The following is an 18,201-nucleotide window of genomic DNA, read 5'->3' as shown; positions in this document are numbered from 1 at the left end:
CTAAACGGTCCTAATTCTTATTTGGGCCTAAGGATGGATAGCGATTGACGTCATCCATACCATGGTACTTACTCTTGTTTGTATCAAGGACTTTCACTACTTGAGGAAATGGACTAGGAATCGGCCTTACTCTTGTTTGGTACGAACCTCTCCACAGACTTCGGGTTTGATTGTTCGGTATGGCAACCCGCCCTTTAAAACCAAAACCCTTTTAAAAGCATTCAGCATCCCGTTATAATGCTTGCATAATGTTTGTACCATATGTGATCACCATTTCTAAAACAAACCATGACGATTTTTGTAAAATCAAAATCCTTCTTTAAAATGTAAAAATTTCAAAACTTGTGCCTAATATTAGCGCAAAATCAGTCGAAACTCTGTCCAATTGTCGAGTCAAAATTCGGGCCTCAAAACCCATTTCAAAACCTCACTTCGAGTCCACTCCTACAACTACACTAAAGTGGACTAGGACCAACATTTTTCAAACTTTGTCATTTCCTCCAAAACTCACTTGACACAAGTGGCACACTCCCACTTCACGAGTCAAAACATTTCTTTTCGAGTAAGTGTGCTAGAATGGTCGATCGTGTTTTGATTCGTCGTCGATCCCTTATTCAGTTTCCAAGATGCCTGAAACAAGCGACGTGAACTTCAACCAACTCCAGAATGGTAATGATCAAATCTTAGCCGCGCTAGCTCGTCTCCAAGTTACTCAAGACCAAGTGTATGATCGCCTTGACACCATTGAGGGCCGAATATATGCCGTGGAAACAAGGATGCCTCCTCGAGAAAGTGAAGTGTCTGATGAATTTGTGAACAATTTCGGGGACGAAAACCCTCCCATAGGTATGACTGCAGCTGAGAAACGACTCCAATACTTGGAGGAGCAATTGATGTATCTCAAAGGGGATGACATTTATAGGGAGAACAATCGCAAATATGAGGCCGTGAGTTCCAAGTTGCCAACCAACTTCAACATGACGGATATCCCTAAATTTAAGGGACATGAAAACCCTTTGAACCATATCCGTGCTTTCAAGGATTACATGTCTATCAAAGGCATTAAATCCGAGATGTTCTTAAGGATCTTTCCTTCATCTCTTAACACCATCCCAAAACAATGGTTCTATTCGCTAGAGCACAAGAAAATCGCTACCTGGGATGATGCCGCAATCGAGTTTGCTAAATAATATGCGGATAATGCTGAAATCCAAGTCAACATGCGTACTTTAGAGGTTCTTACCCAAAATGACAAAGAAGGATTCACCGACTTCCTAAGTAGGTGGAGGAAGACTAGTACTCAACTTGTTGAACGTCCGGATGAAGCAACCCTCGTGGAGAAATTCGTGGACAACCTAAAGCCCATCTATGCAAACCATTTGAGGTATCAAAACATCAAGACCTTCAAAGACTTAACCATACTAGGGACGAGGATCGAAGATGACATCCGTAAAGGGCTCTTGTCCAAAACGATAGGTCGTGGATATCAAGGCTCAACAAGTCGTTCTTACGGCTCTACTAGCAAAACTGATGAAGATAACCTCCTCGAGCCATCTAAAAAGAGTACCCCTCCAAGGAAATTCAAAAATCTAGGGGACACATATTCCAACGCTCTAAAAAGGTTGATGAAGCTGGATAAACTTCAACCCATAGGCCCTACACTCGAACCAGAAAAGAAATCCAAATTCTGGGATGAGAATTCGTACTGCGAATACCATAGAGATAAGGGACATGATACAGAAAAATGCTAAAAACTGAAAAATGTACTTCAAGATATGATTGAAGACGGTCGCCTACCAATACCACCTGGAGGTAAGCCTAACAACACTCAGAATCCTCTTGGATTTCTGATGATTACAAGTGACAAATCCACCTTAGATTGCTCACATCTTATCTCCCCAAAAGAAGAGGTGATCAATGGGATATGGATGGATAGCGAGGAAGATGTCTACCTCCAGGATCTCTCCTTAATCTAGAGCGCCGAAAGCATCATAGATGAGATCATTACCACACTGGGCAAAGAAACCAACACCAATCAGCATAAAGGATGGAGAAAATCGATCAAGTGGACAAAAAATCAAGGAAGACTCTTCAAGCACACCACTGGAGAAGGAGAGATGTTCAAAGAAGAACCAGAAGACGATGAATTCGAGTCAGAGTCAGAGTCGGTGCCAGAGTCGGAGTCTAGAGAAGTTCCTAGAGAGTCTCCTCCTGTCGTCATTCCCACTCCCCTCGTTTCTCCTAGCTTAGTGTCAAATAGCAACAGTAGTTCGGGAAATGTCCCAACCGTTGTCCCTTTACCGCCACTGACTACAGATCAGATGGCTTCTTTGTTTCAACTTTTCTCAAATCTTAATATGAATAAATCAGGTTCTGCTTACTCTTCGTGTTATCTTGAATGCAATTCTGTTTACGATGATAATGAGGATGACCCAGACCCAGACTCAATCGAAATACCTCCCTACATAGCTAAAGAAATATTACAAGAGGGGGAAGGGGGACCAGTGATAGTAAATACTGAACCCATCAACGTGGGAACTGAACTAGAACCCCAAGAACTTAGGATAGGGACAACCTTGAGCCCCACCGAAAGGGCCAATTTCATAGACCTCCTGCACGAGTTCAAAGACGTTTTTGCTTGGTCCTATAAAGATATGCCAGGAATCGACAGGGACATCGCAGAGCATAGAATCCCAATCAAACCAGGTTTCAAACCCGTGAAACAGAAGCTTCGCCGAATGAGGACAGAATGGGCTCTCAAGATCAAAGAAGAAGTCGATAAACAATTCAAAGCCGGGTTCATCAAAGTTTTCGAGTATTCAGACTGGGTAGCTAACATAGTACCCGTACCCAAAAAGGATGGGAGAATCCGTGTTTGTGTTGACTTTAGAGACTTAAACAAAGCGAGTCCTAAGGATGACTTTCCTCTATCACATATCGACATATTAGTGGATAATACGGCGGATCACGCGTTGCTATCCTTCATGGACGGATATGCAGGATATAACCAGATCAAAATGGCCTTAGAGGACATGCATAAGACCGTCTTCGTCACTCAATGGGGAACCTATTGCTACACGGTTATGCCATTTGGGTTAATCAACGCCGGAGCTACATACCAACGCACCGCAACTACGCTCTTACATGACATGATGCATAAAGAAGTTGAGGTATACGTAGATGACATGATTGTCAAGTCCAAAGAAAGAGAGGGACACATTGCAAACCTTCGCAAATTCTTCTCAAGACTACGGAAGTACAACATGAGGCTCAATCCTCAGAATTGTGCATTCGGAGTAACATCTGGCAAACTCCTGGGATACGTCGTTAGCCAACGAGGTATAGAAATAGACCCTTCTAAGATCAAAGCTCTAATCAAAATGCCGCAACATCAAACAGAGAAAGAAGTTAGAGGATTCCTAGGCAAGGTGCAATACATAAGTCGATTCATATCAAAACTCACCATGATCTGAGAACCTATCTTCAAGAAGTTAAAGAAAACAGATCACACCATGTGGGATGATGACTGTCAGAAGGCTTTCGACCGAATCAAGGAAATACTATCCAAACCACCAGTGCTCATGCCACCTCAACGAGATCAACCTCTTGGTTTATATCTCACGGTAACTGAAACGGTCATGGGCGCCATGCTAGCTCAAACTGTAGGAAAAGAAGAAAGAGCCATCTACTACCTTAGTAAGAAGTTCTTGGAGTACGAGTGCAAATACACACCACTCGAGAAGACATGCCTCGCTCTTGTGTGGGCAACGAAGAAGCTAAGCCATTACATGCTTAGCTACTCCGTCAAAATATTCTCCAAAATGGATCCTGTCAAATAGCTCTTCGAGAAACCCGTTCTCAATGGACGTTTAGCAAGATGGACTTTGATGCTCTCAGAGTTCGATCTCAAGTATGTACCTCTGAAAGTTATAAAGGGGCGCGCCGTTGCCTAATTCTTCGCAAAAAATCCCATCAATGATACACAAACGATAGACACCTGGTCGTTTACGGATGAGGATATACTCCAAACGGATGTAGACTCCTGGGACCTCTATTTTGATGGGGCATCGAACTTTAGAGGATTTGGAATAGGAGTGTTGCTCATTTCTCCTGAAGGCGAGCATACACCAATCTCTGTCAAACTCGACTTCGAGGTGACAAATAACGCTGCAGAATACGAAGCCTGTCTCATTGGATTGCAAGCGGCAGTAAGTTTAGGCATCAAGAATCTTCGAGTACATGGGGATTCATCTTTGATCATCAATCAAATTACGGGATCTTGGAAAATCCGAAGCGAAAGCCTAACACCTTATCAAGCCAGGATAGACCAAGTAGCCCAATTCTTGGATCAAGTGACCTACCTACATCTACCTCGAGAAGAAAATCAATTTGCAGATGCTCTTGCAAAACTTGCATCTTTGATTAATATGCCGGATAGCATGGTAGAAATGCCTTTATGCATCGAACGACGATCAGAGCCAGCTTATGTGCACCAAATCACCGATGAAGAGGAAATTGCGGAGGAACCTTGGTTCCAAGCAATCCTAAACTTCGAACTCAACGGCACCTATCCACCAGATATGGACAAAAGGGGACAACGCGCTATCCGCTTGCTAGCTTCCCAATACGTTCTCATGCAAGGAGAGCTATACAAAAGAACACCTCTTGGTGTAATCCTACGTTGTCTTGATCATTCACAGGCACGAAAAGTGATGGAAGAAGTTCATGATGGAGAATGTGGCCCTCACATGAGTGAACCCATGATGGCAAAGAAAATCACAAGTTTAGGGCATTATTGGACCACGATGGAATCTGACTGCATCAAATACGTAAGACATTGCCACAATTGCCAAATCTTCGGGAATGTGCAACATGTCCCTCCTTCATTGCTCTACACAATGACATCTCCCTGGCCATTTTCTGCTTGGGGAATTAACATCATCGGCAAGATCACTCCAGCCGGAACAGGAGGTCACTGTTTCATCCTAGTAGCAATCGATTATTTCACCAAGTGGGAAGAAGCGGCTTCCTACACCAGCCTTACAGCCAAGAACGTGGCAAAGTTCATACAAACCAACATTATCTGTCGATATGGTTGCCCGCATGAGATCAACAGTGACAATGGATCACATTTCCAAGCTGAGACTAAACAATTGCTAGCCAAGTACAAAATTAAGCATCACCACTCCTCGCCATATAGACCACAAACCAATGGCGCGGTAGAGGCAGCAAACAAAAACGTTGTCACGATTCTCAATAAAATGATTGACAACTATAGAGATTGGCCAAGCAAGATACCCTTTGCTTTATGGGGATACCGCACATCCGTTAGGACGCCCACTGGGGCTACTCCTTTCTATTTGACATACGGTATGGAAGTCGTACAACCAGTCGAGTTAGAAATACCATCCTTGCGTATTTTACTCGAAAGCTAAATCCCAGAAGCCGAGTGGAAGAGGGATAGATATGAAGAACTCATCCTCTTGGATGAACGAAGATTATGTGCATTACATAATGTGCAAACATATCAGGCACGTATCAAACGAGCCTTCAACAAAAGGGTTAAGCCAAGAAACATTAAGGAAGGAGACTTGATCCTCAAATCAATTAGGGCTCTTTTACCTGTCGATCCACGAGGAAAATTCAAACCCAATTGGGCCAAGCCATTCCTAGTCAAGTCCATACTTTCAGGGGGTGCGGTTAGGATCATAGACCTAGATGGGAACGAATTTGCCAACCTGACAAACCTCGACCAACTGAAACGTTACTATGCCTAGAATAGGAGCAAAAAAAAAACGCGCCTTGCGTAACCTCACGTATCGCTCTTGTGGCACGAAATAAACGGCCCCTGGCCAAGCTGAATTAAGCTGATGTCATCTTGCTCTTGCACTTTGACAATTTGTCATTCTTATATCATCAAATAAACTAAATTGCATTTTAGGAGTAAGTAAAGCTCATGCTTATTTTCTAAGTTCATTAGAAGCTCTTGCTTAGAACAATTATTCTTTTACATTTACTCGAACTACGCGCAAGGGTTTGATTTCATTTTTTTAAATGAATACGTAGGCAATCCTTCACGGGATACAACCCATTTAATTATTTTAAATGTAAGTAGAAAGACATTTGCAATTGCATTTGCAATTCGACAAGAATAATGAAAAGAAAATCACAACGGTTTCATAACCACTTAACCTTTTTATTTCATTTCTTTAATAATAATAGTACGTTACATAATAAAAAATAAATAGGATAGGATTCTAAAAACCCCACCTTCTTATTACAATAATAATAATAATAGATAATAATAAAGACTTAGGCTACTCTTCCATTTTCCCCTTGCCTTTGTCATTTCTATCGTATTTCTTGTCCCGACCTCGAGCCGGACGCTCTTGCGCCACTTCCGACTTAATCACCAATGGTCTCTATCGTGGTCTTGCTTTGCCATTCTTGTCAACCACCATCTCGACGGCAGGAGAGGTCTTCGGTTTCTTCGAAGGATGAACAACTCGAAATCCGGCTTCTTCCTCTCCCTCAGTCGGATGCTTCTCCTTCTCCTTTTCTACCTCACGAACCTTGTAGTCAACAGGCTCTCGCTTCCTTAATCTCTCACGCTCCTCCGGAGTAGCAGCTTTCCTCTACCGCAGATAGGAATCTGACACCCATAGAGCACTGACAGAAGAATTCAAGAACCAAATGTTCCTCTGAGCCCATTTGATGGCCCATTCCCTTCGACTCTCAGTAGTAAGCGCCACGGCAGTCTGTGGGACAGTGTCAAGCTTCAGGATCATCTGCTTCAATCCAACCTGCCTCATCAACCTCTCCGGGAAGATGCATATCATAAACTCCAAGCCGGGAATGCGAACAGATCGGGTAGGATCCAAAGAAGATACTCCAGTGACAGATTTGAGATGCCACCATGGTACGATCCATCTAATTAAGAGGCCATCTTCACTCTTCAATTTGTTCTCCCAGTAATTGCAAACTCGAGTGAAGTCCACCATGTAGAGCCTAGTCCTCATTGCAATTGAGCGAGCATGATAAGCAGGAACATTAACTGGGGGCTCGATCAATCGAAGACGCTCCATAAGCCAGACCTAACAAAGGCGGGTATAAAAAAAACGAAAAAAAAGAAAACGAAAAAAAAACGAAAAAAAAAGACGAAAAAAAAAGAAAAAAAGAGAAGAAAAAATTCTTTTACCTGCAAAATAATGGGACTTCCTAAATAAGGAAGGTCGCGATTGGCTTTCCTGTTATCTAAACCCAATAGGATCTCTCCTAAACACAGACAAGCTGGGCTCTTGCGCAGCTCCATTTGCTCAATCACGCTCAAGAGACGAGGGTCGCCTCTCATATCTTCATCAACATGCCCTTGAAGGACATACACATGTAATAGGCAAAACCCGAATGCCCTTCGCCTCGCAACATAAGAGACAGTGGGATCTGCCCTATTGATGAATCGATCAATGAAGTCCAACATTCGCACTCCTTTAGAGGTCACAAGACGGTCCACATCAACTCTGGCCAACCCAAGCAAGTCCCTAAACTTGTTCTTATACCCTTGAGAAGTAGAGGGAATAGCAGGCGAGTGTTCCGGGTCCCAACCACCAACCGCAGCAATTTCCTCGGGAAATGGGCAAATGTCGCCTCCAGGGAAGGCAAATACGTGATAATTCGGGTCCCAATAGTCAAGACAAGCATCTAGAAATGGTTTGACTACCTTGATCAACTTCAAGCTCAAAAGCGATCCAAAATTATCAGCACCCATGTCGTGTTTCTCCACATTAGGTCAATTCTTTTAGACGAATTTCAAGAGGATTCATGATGTATGCTTATTTTGGGAGCTTTGTGTAATAAGACGAAGAAAGACGGAAGAATTATGTGAATAAAGCCTCCATCGACGTCTCTATTTATACTAAAAGCTGTTTCCTAAAATCCGTCAGGACGGATGCACTAGGGAACAGGCGCAGCAGTCTTTGCGCCTCTTCAAGAGACGCGACTCTTCTTTGCGCCTCTTCCTCAGCCTTCTTTCTGTGATTTTCCGCGTTGGATCTTTCCTAAATTCATCAACGAATAATTTCCTATTCATACGAGTTATTATTTTGGTAAATACGTCAAGTTGCCATATTTCGTGTTTCCTAATTTCACGGACACGCATTTCGAGGCGATATCGACATTTTCGTCATTTTAGCACACTTATACATTTCTTTTTTATTTTTTCCTTGTTTGGGAATTATTTCACCAATTTAATTTAATTTATTCATTTTTTAAATCTATACATTTCTTTTTTTATTTTTATTTTTTTTAATTTATTCATTTTCAAACTTATACATTTCTTTTTAATTTTCTTTTTTGGGGAATCATTTCACTCTCCTTCCACGTTACATTTCAAACTTATATGTCTTTATTTTTTCTTTTTTTAGGGGGTAACCCTACCGTCCGGTCATTTCCGGCCAAATTTTTGTATTTTCGAGTCATCGTTTTGCGCTAATTTAGGCCATATGTACAAATATATGTTCTATGTGACTTCCATGTAAATTTCGGCAGCATGACGGCGTAAACCGTCATCTACCAAACCTGTTCAAAGCTAACCTGCAGGTACAAACATAGACAACCCAGCAGCAAAAGCACTCAGTCCATCATATATACAACCAAAACGGATATGTACACCAAACTGGGGGCTCGAGCCCCAAAACAAGGTCCAAATGTCCAAAATGTGGGTCCTAAAATGTACAGATGTACGAAAATACAGCCAAAAAAACAAGAAACAACACAAAAAGCTACTGTTGGTCGCCGTCTAGCTCAGCAACTTTCGCCTCGAGAGCAGCAACCTCGGCGTCACGGACCTTGAGCTCCCTCAGCAGGCGAGTTGTCTCCTCCCGGGACTGGGCAAGCTCTCGCTCCGGCTCGCGCTCCCTCTGCAAACAACAAGAATTGGCTCATGTCAATCATTTCAAACATAAGGAAGGTTAGAAAATTCGAAAATGAAGTAAACGGAAGGTTCATACCTGACGTCCTCGGCCACCAGCAAGTGCCTCGACGGCAGTAGCCCGCAGCCGGTTGGCTACCCTCCACAAAGCCACGAACCGAGATGGCGCAACCTGCATTTCAAAAGGAAAATTCTTAACGATTGGACAAACTCGAGCAAATGTGTTCTTACACAAAGTTATACAAGTCAGGAGACTCTGTAACACCCCCATACTCCAAGTGCCTTACCAGGACCACTCAGGTATGAAGATATTACCATCTCGGTTACCCGAGGCATGATATTCATAAGACAATAAAGAAACAACTTAAATGATATAACTTTAGTGAAAAGTACAACTGAAACCAAATCCCAAAATACGGGTACAAGTTCTTAAAACCAAATGTCTACTGAAATACTGAAATGTCATAAAACTAAAAGACTACAGCGGAAGACTTCTATCGTCAGACGGTGGCACCTCCCAGCTATCCCAATACTCAACTCAAACCTGCTCAATTACTGCTCACCATCCCCGAATGGATCACCGCAGGTTTACAAAACAACAACCGGGGTCAGTACTAATCACAAAACTCAATATATCAACAATAAGATAAACAGACAGTTTAACCGTCACACACACACACAACCACACCAATCCCAACAATCTCAATCACCGACTGTCCACTGGACCAGCCCTGCCAGTGGGGGACCGCAGTCGTGAAGGAAAGGTAGATCTTTATACCTAACAACATACTCATATATGTATAATTTAATTTGTCATAAAATTAACTAATGATCTTATGCATGCAAACAAAAGATATAATAGAGGAGAAATCATGTCCTTACATTGCAATATCGGTATATATGGGCACAAAAGAGTTCTCCTTCTCTTTTGTTCTTGAGCTATCCCTTAAATGGAAGAACAAAGAACCCAAGACCCAAGTATAGGATCTCTCCCAAGGCTTTATACCCAAAGCTTTCTCTTAATCAAACCAATATTATGAAGACTAGATAATACTAATTTTGCAAGAAAATTGACCCAAAAATTTGGTCTTTTAGCTCCCAAATTTCGGTTCATATGGAGAGGAGAAGAGGAAGAGTTTTGCTCACTTAAAACACTTAAGTTTTCAGCTTGTTAAGTGAATGAATTGATTCTAGTACATATAGACAATTGTGGGCAAAAGAAGAATAAAAGACATGACTCTTAATCTTCCCCAAATAGTGTAGAGAAGAGGAAAAGTCATGGTCTCTTTATTTTGTCTTCAAAATTTCGGCCATCATATAATATGGTGTCCATATTATCCTTGTCAATTTGTCAATATGTTACATGTCACATGTCACATAAAATTGTTATGTATTTTTAACACATTTAAAAATCAACGTATTAATAAAAATACGTCATACACAAAATTGACTCAGTAATTCATAATTACTTGTACCAAAATATTTTACCAATTATAAATCACAACAACTTGTATTTATAATTATTCATTCAATTTCAATTGTTTCCTTAAACAATAATTTCATCTGAGTAAAGATACAATTCGATTACTCAGACCGTATCTCATCTAAATGAGACACGTAAATTTTACTTCCAAAATCGTCCGTCAATTTTCAAGTAATTTAATTAACTCGTAACATTATACGATTAATTAAATAATCAATTAAGAGTGTTGCCCTATAGGTATGACCTAGGGGATCAACTGATCACCACCGTCGCACGACAGTAATGTCAAACTCTAGTCAGCCAATCATTACCGATATGTGTGGACCAGTTGACAGTAAAAATACTTCCCAAATGTATTCTTTAAAATGAGATTTAATAATGATATTTAAATCATATGATCGCACTGTTGTTGAGGACACATTTCCCAACAAGTCGTACCCACCAAATCCCCGCTCCTCATAATGAGCGATCACCCTGTCCATTAATGTGCACATCCCCTTCCGTGGCGGGTTCCACGAAGGGCGAAACTAGGGCGTGAAGCCACTCTCGCAAGTGACTCCACTCAGCCGAGAACGCATCTCGAGAACCATAGACGAACAATCACAATCACAACCACAGCCGTCACAATACAATTACTATATCAAACAATCAATCTCAGTACATCAACAATCATCCCATTATGGGACTAATACTGAGTAGGAAATCCTACCTAGAAAGCACAACTATCAGACGGTCTCTACAGCTGTATCAAAAAGCTTCTTCTACGAAACCTCCTCCTATCATACAACATACAAATGCTACCAAATCACAAACTACTCAAAAACCCCAAATTCCCTAGATTAGGGTTTAACCAACTTAAAGGAAAGACAACAAAAAGGGTACATAGATCTTACCCTCGACGCAAGGATCTCAACGGTATAACAAACGATGAAAACCGACCTTCCAAACTCCGGGATTTGCTAACAATGCGATTAAGATGATGAACGTACTTGCTTTCTCTCTTTGACAGTAAATTAGGTTTTGCAAAAGTGTTTAGCATGATGACAAAAAAGGTTATATATCTTAATCGCATAATTAACAAAACCCGAGAAAAACTCCCCGTAACCCGGCTACTCGATCGAGTATCTAAGGTACTCGATCGAGTACCCCCTTACTCGATCGAGTATCCTAGTTACTCGATCGAGTACCCAACAGGTCAGAAACTATTTTAAAACGCAACTTACCCTTACTCGACAGAGTAAGGCCTACTCGATAGAGTACCCAAAGACTCATAAATACGGAGTATTACAGTCTTCCCTCCTTAAAAAGAACTTCGTCCCCGAAGTTCAAACCACAACTAAACAAAGGTACTCCCACAACACTTCCGACTCAACAACCAAAACAAAACTCAACATAAAACATGTTACTAACCCAACTCATCCCGACAAACATACCGACACAACATACAAAAAGGGTATAAAACTCTTAAAACTATTCGCGATCATCTCCTACCCCCCTAAAAGAAATAAGGTTACGTCCCCGTAACCATACATACCTGATCAAAAAGAAAAGGGTAACGCTCTTTCATAGCTTCCTCTGGCTCCCATGTAGCTTCCTCAGTCTCGTGGTTAGATCAAAGGATCTTAAGGAAAACCGTCTCACCACTCCTAGTCTTCCTAACCTTTCGGTCAAGAATCTGCTTAGGCACCTCAAGATATGATAAGGACTCATCTAGTTCTAAGCTCTCTATCTCTAACACATGTGACGGGTCACTCACATACTTCCACAGCTGCGATACATGAAACACATTGTGCACTCTCTCTAAGATCTCATAAGGCCCGATAAACTTCTGACTTAGCTTGCCTTTCTTCCCAAATCTCATAACCCCACTGTAACACCCCGATTTATAAAGGAGCCTCTAGCAAGACATTCCCTAATAAACCGGACTGTTACCATCTCGGTTTCCCGAGGTAGTGAATAACAAATTAAACTCCAAGGCAAATTACATAATTTCTTTAACTTAATTTTTACAAAACCTCATTTACATCAAATTACAAAGAACTAACATAAATAAAAGTGAAAGTCTTCTAAATGATGATCTAGCTACTAAGTCTTCTGATCCAGTGTCTCACGCCCATCAAGCTCCCATCCTATCTCATAAACCTGTCAAGTCTGCTCCCCAATATTTGGATCGTCACAGGTGTTCACGAATACACAGGGTCAACCACGAGGTTGAGTAGGGAATACAATGAAACAACAAAATATGATATGCATGCTCCTCCGTCACCTCCACCTCCATCTCAACTCATACCTCATAACCCGGAACGCCCAGCCATACCGATCCCTGGCAGACTATCAATCGACCGTCATCGATATACCAGCTCGTAGCTGAGGTTATCCAGGGCAGGTCCTGCAGAACCCTCCTGGGCCTTATCACAACATCACAACGTATCACAACCTCATCACCACCACACTATCCTCCAACTCCAATGCACATGAAATGCTTAACAGTAAACAATGCAATGCAATATGTATACCATTGAACTGATCAATTATAAAATCATGCCAGCTACAAAATGTTGTGATAGCATACTCAATACGATCAACTCGATCAATCACAATCCGGTATATGAGTCATAGCATAAAGCAACAATGTCTAAATAAGTCAACATTCAGAACTTGGTCATACGAAACACAACAAATCAACACCATTCAACAACAACGATAATAAGTCAAGTGTATTTCCCTACCTTTTCGCAATCCAAGCACGCACAAGCAATCAGTTATGATCCTTCACATATCCATCACCTACATAATATAATTATGTATAATTACCACCTACTCAGTCAATTAATCATTCACATAACCTAGACTCATCGTAATTTAATAGGAATATCAACTTAAGGAACAAACACGACTTTCCCTGATTTTCCTGCACATGGCAGACTCGGTATAAAATGAATAACTAATTCCAGAAAATTCGGATTGATGCAAGGCCAATTGAATTGGAACTCCATGAGTCTTAGCTACAAATTATATCTAACGTGTTTTTCCCAAATTCCAAACTTATCAAGGGTTTTCAGACTAATTTCCAAAAACTGACAGAAACCGTCGCATAAAAAGTATTTATTCATAAAACGAGTTTGACAAATGATTTTTAAGTAAAACCAATGCCTAACTCATCTAAACTCTTTAAATTAAATATATGAAAAAGACCCAGCACCAATTCAATATCTAAATTATGTTTTAGAAGTAATCTTTCAGCCTCTACTGATTCGCGGACTTTTTAGATAGACGTTCACAAATAATTTCTTCAGGAAAAACTACACGGTGAAATGCTACCAATTTTCACAGGCATAAACTAGGCTTGGAATAAACATGAGTCTCTTCTTTAACTTTTTGCATCCCACGACTTTAAGACAGGTAAAACACTCAAATAACACAGACCAACGAATCTGTAAATTGCTGTAACTATTCTATTCATTTATCTCATACAATTTATAATCAAAACCCCCAAACCAATTTCTAGGATTACAAAAATTATTCCACTACTACTATAATTATGCTAATAATTGAATAAAGAGGTAATAGGATAGTCTACTTACGAAATAGGATGAGAATAGGCTGAGAAATCGCCTCGCAATGCCTCACGCGGCTCCCTTCACACACGGCTCCCTCTTCTCTCTTTTCTCTCTTTTCTCATGGTTAAAGTGAATATGGTGATAGTGAGATTAGGGTTTGGTTAGATGAGTTATACATATAGGATAGGTGCTATTAAGACGATACGGGCCTAGCCTAGTTAGATTAATTAAAACCGAGTCACATAGTTACCCGAGTCACAAATATACTACACGACCCAGCTGGTAACTCGGCCTAATATAATATCGTATTAAAATACCGGGTGTTACAGTCTACCCTCCTTAAAATAAACTTCGTCCCGAAGTTTACCCTCTCCTACCAACCAACGCAAACGAATTATGAAACGCATATACAAAAGTATGTAAGGCACCCACCAAATTGAATATTAAACGCAGTATTACATTCCACCCTCCTTAAAATAAACTTCGTCCCCGAAGTTTAACCATAACAGAAACACATCATGTAAAACTCCAACATAACCCACACAACGCATAACCAATATAGCCAAACTGAGAAATCACACATGAAGGTATAAAGATTTTACAATCCTACTCTCCTTAAACATGGTTACGTCCCCGTAGCCTTCATTATTATAACAAAAGTTCTCAAACTACTGTTAACAACTGAAAGAGGATAAAAGATTCACAACTCACGCTCAAGTTAACTAATCCCTACTAAAGACAATCAATATACAAGCTCTCTCAAGGAAGCTACGATTTGCACAAAGACATCGCCACGGATCGGAGCAAAAGCCACGTTGAATAACTTAAGACATTTCAGTATTAATCTAGACACTCTTCATATCAATCAATACATGCAATAAAATTCACAGGATCTGCTTGTCAATCTAATTTATACATTACTACTCAGGTTACAAAGATGAAGATGCCTAGGTGCTCACATATGGTTCATGTCAAATAACATCGTTTCATCAAGGTTACTAAGCAAGATCACTAACGTAACATACCACGATAATCCTATCCGGCGTATTCTCGTGGCAGCATATTTTCCAAGAAATATTGATAACATTTATTCATGTGAATAATCAAATTATGAATGGAACAATGCTTTACAAGGTTACCAGTAAAATCATTAGTAATTATTCATTTCACTAATCATTGTAATCTCATACCTTAGAAATATAGGGAATCAATCAACATAAGAAAAGAATTAGGGTCAAAACTTAATAAATCGATTTATGAAAATTTGTAACCTAATAGGTCCAGCCTGACTTTCCTTTACATAACTGTACAGATTTAGGTCAAGACACAGAATCACCCATAAAATGAAGACAACCAGTTTCGCAGCACTTATCGTCCTAGAAATATCTTTAATCCTCATAACAAAGGGTTGGGATTTATTCACGAATGACGAATGCACATTGATTGGCAAATTTTACAAGCTTATTGGTCGAGTCAATCAAGCGAGTAAACAACGATATTGGAAAGTTAACATATAAGACTATCATACATAAAATTTTGTTCTTGGTGTTAAATATATTTAAACTGCACCCAACACAATGACATAAAAGATAAAATGTATTTAACTACACCAATTTTACAAATATTCATTACATATCATGCTAATATCAACATACCATGTTAACACACAACTCACTTAAATCACCACATTACATTTCCCGTTTTGACATTCGTAACTAACCACAACCCACCAATTCACTACATGAACGAACAACATGACTAAATTAAACCACTATTTGTGACTCCGTTCTAGCTTCATTCCTCCAGACTAGCAAATATCATGAGACCATGCAACCAGACACTGGCTGGAAATCTCATTCCGAATTTATACTCACACGACAAAATTTAACTTCATTTTCAAAACTTTTACTTTCATACTGGACGGTGAATAACTTTCTTAACATAAATCTTATAACAGAGCCGTCCATAGAATCCATTTACAGCTTACTACGAAACTCAAAATCAGATAAACTTAATTCAATTCCTTCAAACAATACAAGCTTAGGTGTCGACTCATATTTCATAATTTACAGGTTCATCTTATTCATTTCAGTCTTATCTTTACTAATGAACGACTATAACCTCAACATCAGGATTTTAGTTGCACTTCTTTACTCAGTTATATTCACGGCTAACACGACTACAGCATTTAATCGGAGACCTTTTAGATAGTACACATTCCCTGGTGACGTCTCATCGAAGCATATGATTCGTACCATAATGTAAAGCAAGTAACTACAAATTAACTGTGTTCAATCAAAATTTTACCTCTTTATTACAGATCTATTTATCACAGGTTGCATGGTCACACAAAAGTATAAGTACCAACTCAATTACATGTTAAATTTTAAAACGATTTATCACTTCATAAGAACTAGACAACAGTCTAACCATATAGTCAATATAAGAAGATTATTAGTTTAGATCGGAGGCACATTATAAAATTCCCAGTAAAACTCCTTACGGAACCATCGACTGTGCGTCATGAGTAATTAACTTAATAATGTAGAAGTCAAAAAACTGAAATTACAATTGAGTATTAATAGTTATATGATTCACAATAACAACAAAATTACTTCCATATCACACATATGTTTAACATTTTAGCAACCATACCATTCAATTGTATCCATCAACTCAGTATAATTCATTTTCAGCAAAAATAAAAGATATCGCATAAACAACTTAAACATGTACATATACCATCTTATAACTTGTAAAACATTATCTATGACAAAAGATTAGTAAGGTGAACAAGTTCTCTGGTTTGCACGGTTTGAACAAATAGGCAACTCGCGGCTCAATTAAACGTAACTATAACGACTATCATTTAAACATACGCATGACATGTGAATCATCAAAGGGTTATCTCATTATAATTCGACGGTTCGAGAATATATTTCAAATATCGTAACTATATCGTAACTATATCAACTATATTTCAAATATCGTGACAATTGCAACAATCACCTTAGCATTTCATGACAATACAACTATGAACATATCCAATAAGGAACAACAACACTATTTTATTATCATATCATAAGTTTAGGTTCAACTGAAATAAATTAATGCAATGAAAGTAATAAGTATAACTATAGGCACACAGACTCACATAAAAGACATTAGAACTCAGATGACATCCTACATGTGTGAACATTTAGACATACTCATTACTACCATCCATGTGTAAATATTTAAACATAATTATTATAAATATTCATGCGAGTATATTAGAACAATCAAGTTAACATTTAACGCCACCAACTTTACCAAGATATGACAATATAGTTTTATATTTATATATATCCGACCACTATACAAATATGATGAACACACCAGAGATATTACAACATGCCAAACATATATAAAATATGCAACAACTGGACTCGTATAAAATATTTCACCCTCGATTAAGGATCAGATTAAGCTATTCAATTTCACGCATACTATCATGCCAACAATGTTATAAACTAAACTTTAATTTTTTTATCACCTGTTAAGATACATAACCAATGAATATGTGTGCTACTATCATCATATAAGGACGCTATAATTTCACATTAATAAGGCTCATGAAATAGTCGAACAACTGTATGAAAACTCAACATAGAATTCACATTTTAAAAGTTATGATTCACGTTGTAACCTGTAACACCCCCATACTCCGAATGCCTTACCAGGACCACTCAGGTATGAAGACATCACCTCTCGGTCGCCCGAGGTATGATAATCAAATAGACAAAACAGAAACAACATTTATTGTAAATAGTTTAATGAATAAATACAATCCTCGAAACCAAACTGAAAGTGCAATACATTATCCCAAACTAACTGTTCTCAACTGAAATGTAAATAAATGCTAAACTACAGCGGAAGACTCTATCGTCATGTCGTGGCCATCCCAGCTATCCCAGTACTCATCTCTATACTGTTCAATATCCGCTCACCATCCCCGAATGGATCACCGCAGGTTTTTACAAAACAACACCGGGGTCAGTACTAATCACACAATCAATATAGGTAACAACAATAAGACAAACAGACAATTTGACTGAATCACACACACACACACCACCAACTCCCATCATCTCAATACCGATCGTCCACCTTTGGACCGCCCGCGATGGGGGACCGCGCCCGTTCCCACCTAAGCCCCGCTCATCGTACGAGCGATAACCCCGTCCATTAAT

Source organism: Silene latifolia, chromosome 10 (assembly GCF_048544455.1).
Source record: "Silene latifolia isolate original U9 population chromosome 10, ASM4854445v1, whole genome shotgun sequence".
Taxonomy (NCBI): Eukaryota; Viridiplantae; Streptophyta; class Magnoliopsida; order Caryophyllales; family Caryophyllaceae; genus Silene; species Silene latifolia.
The sequence above is the reverse complement of the archived record's forward strand: the minus strand, read 5'-3'. Positions refer to the sequence as shown.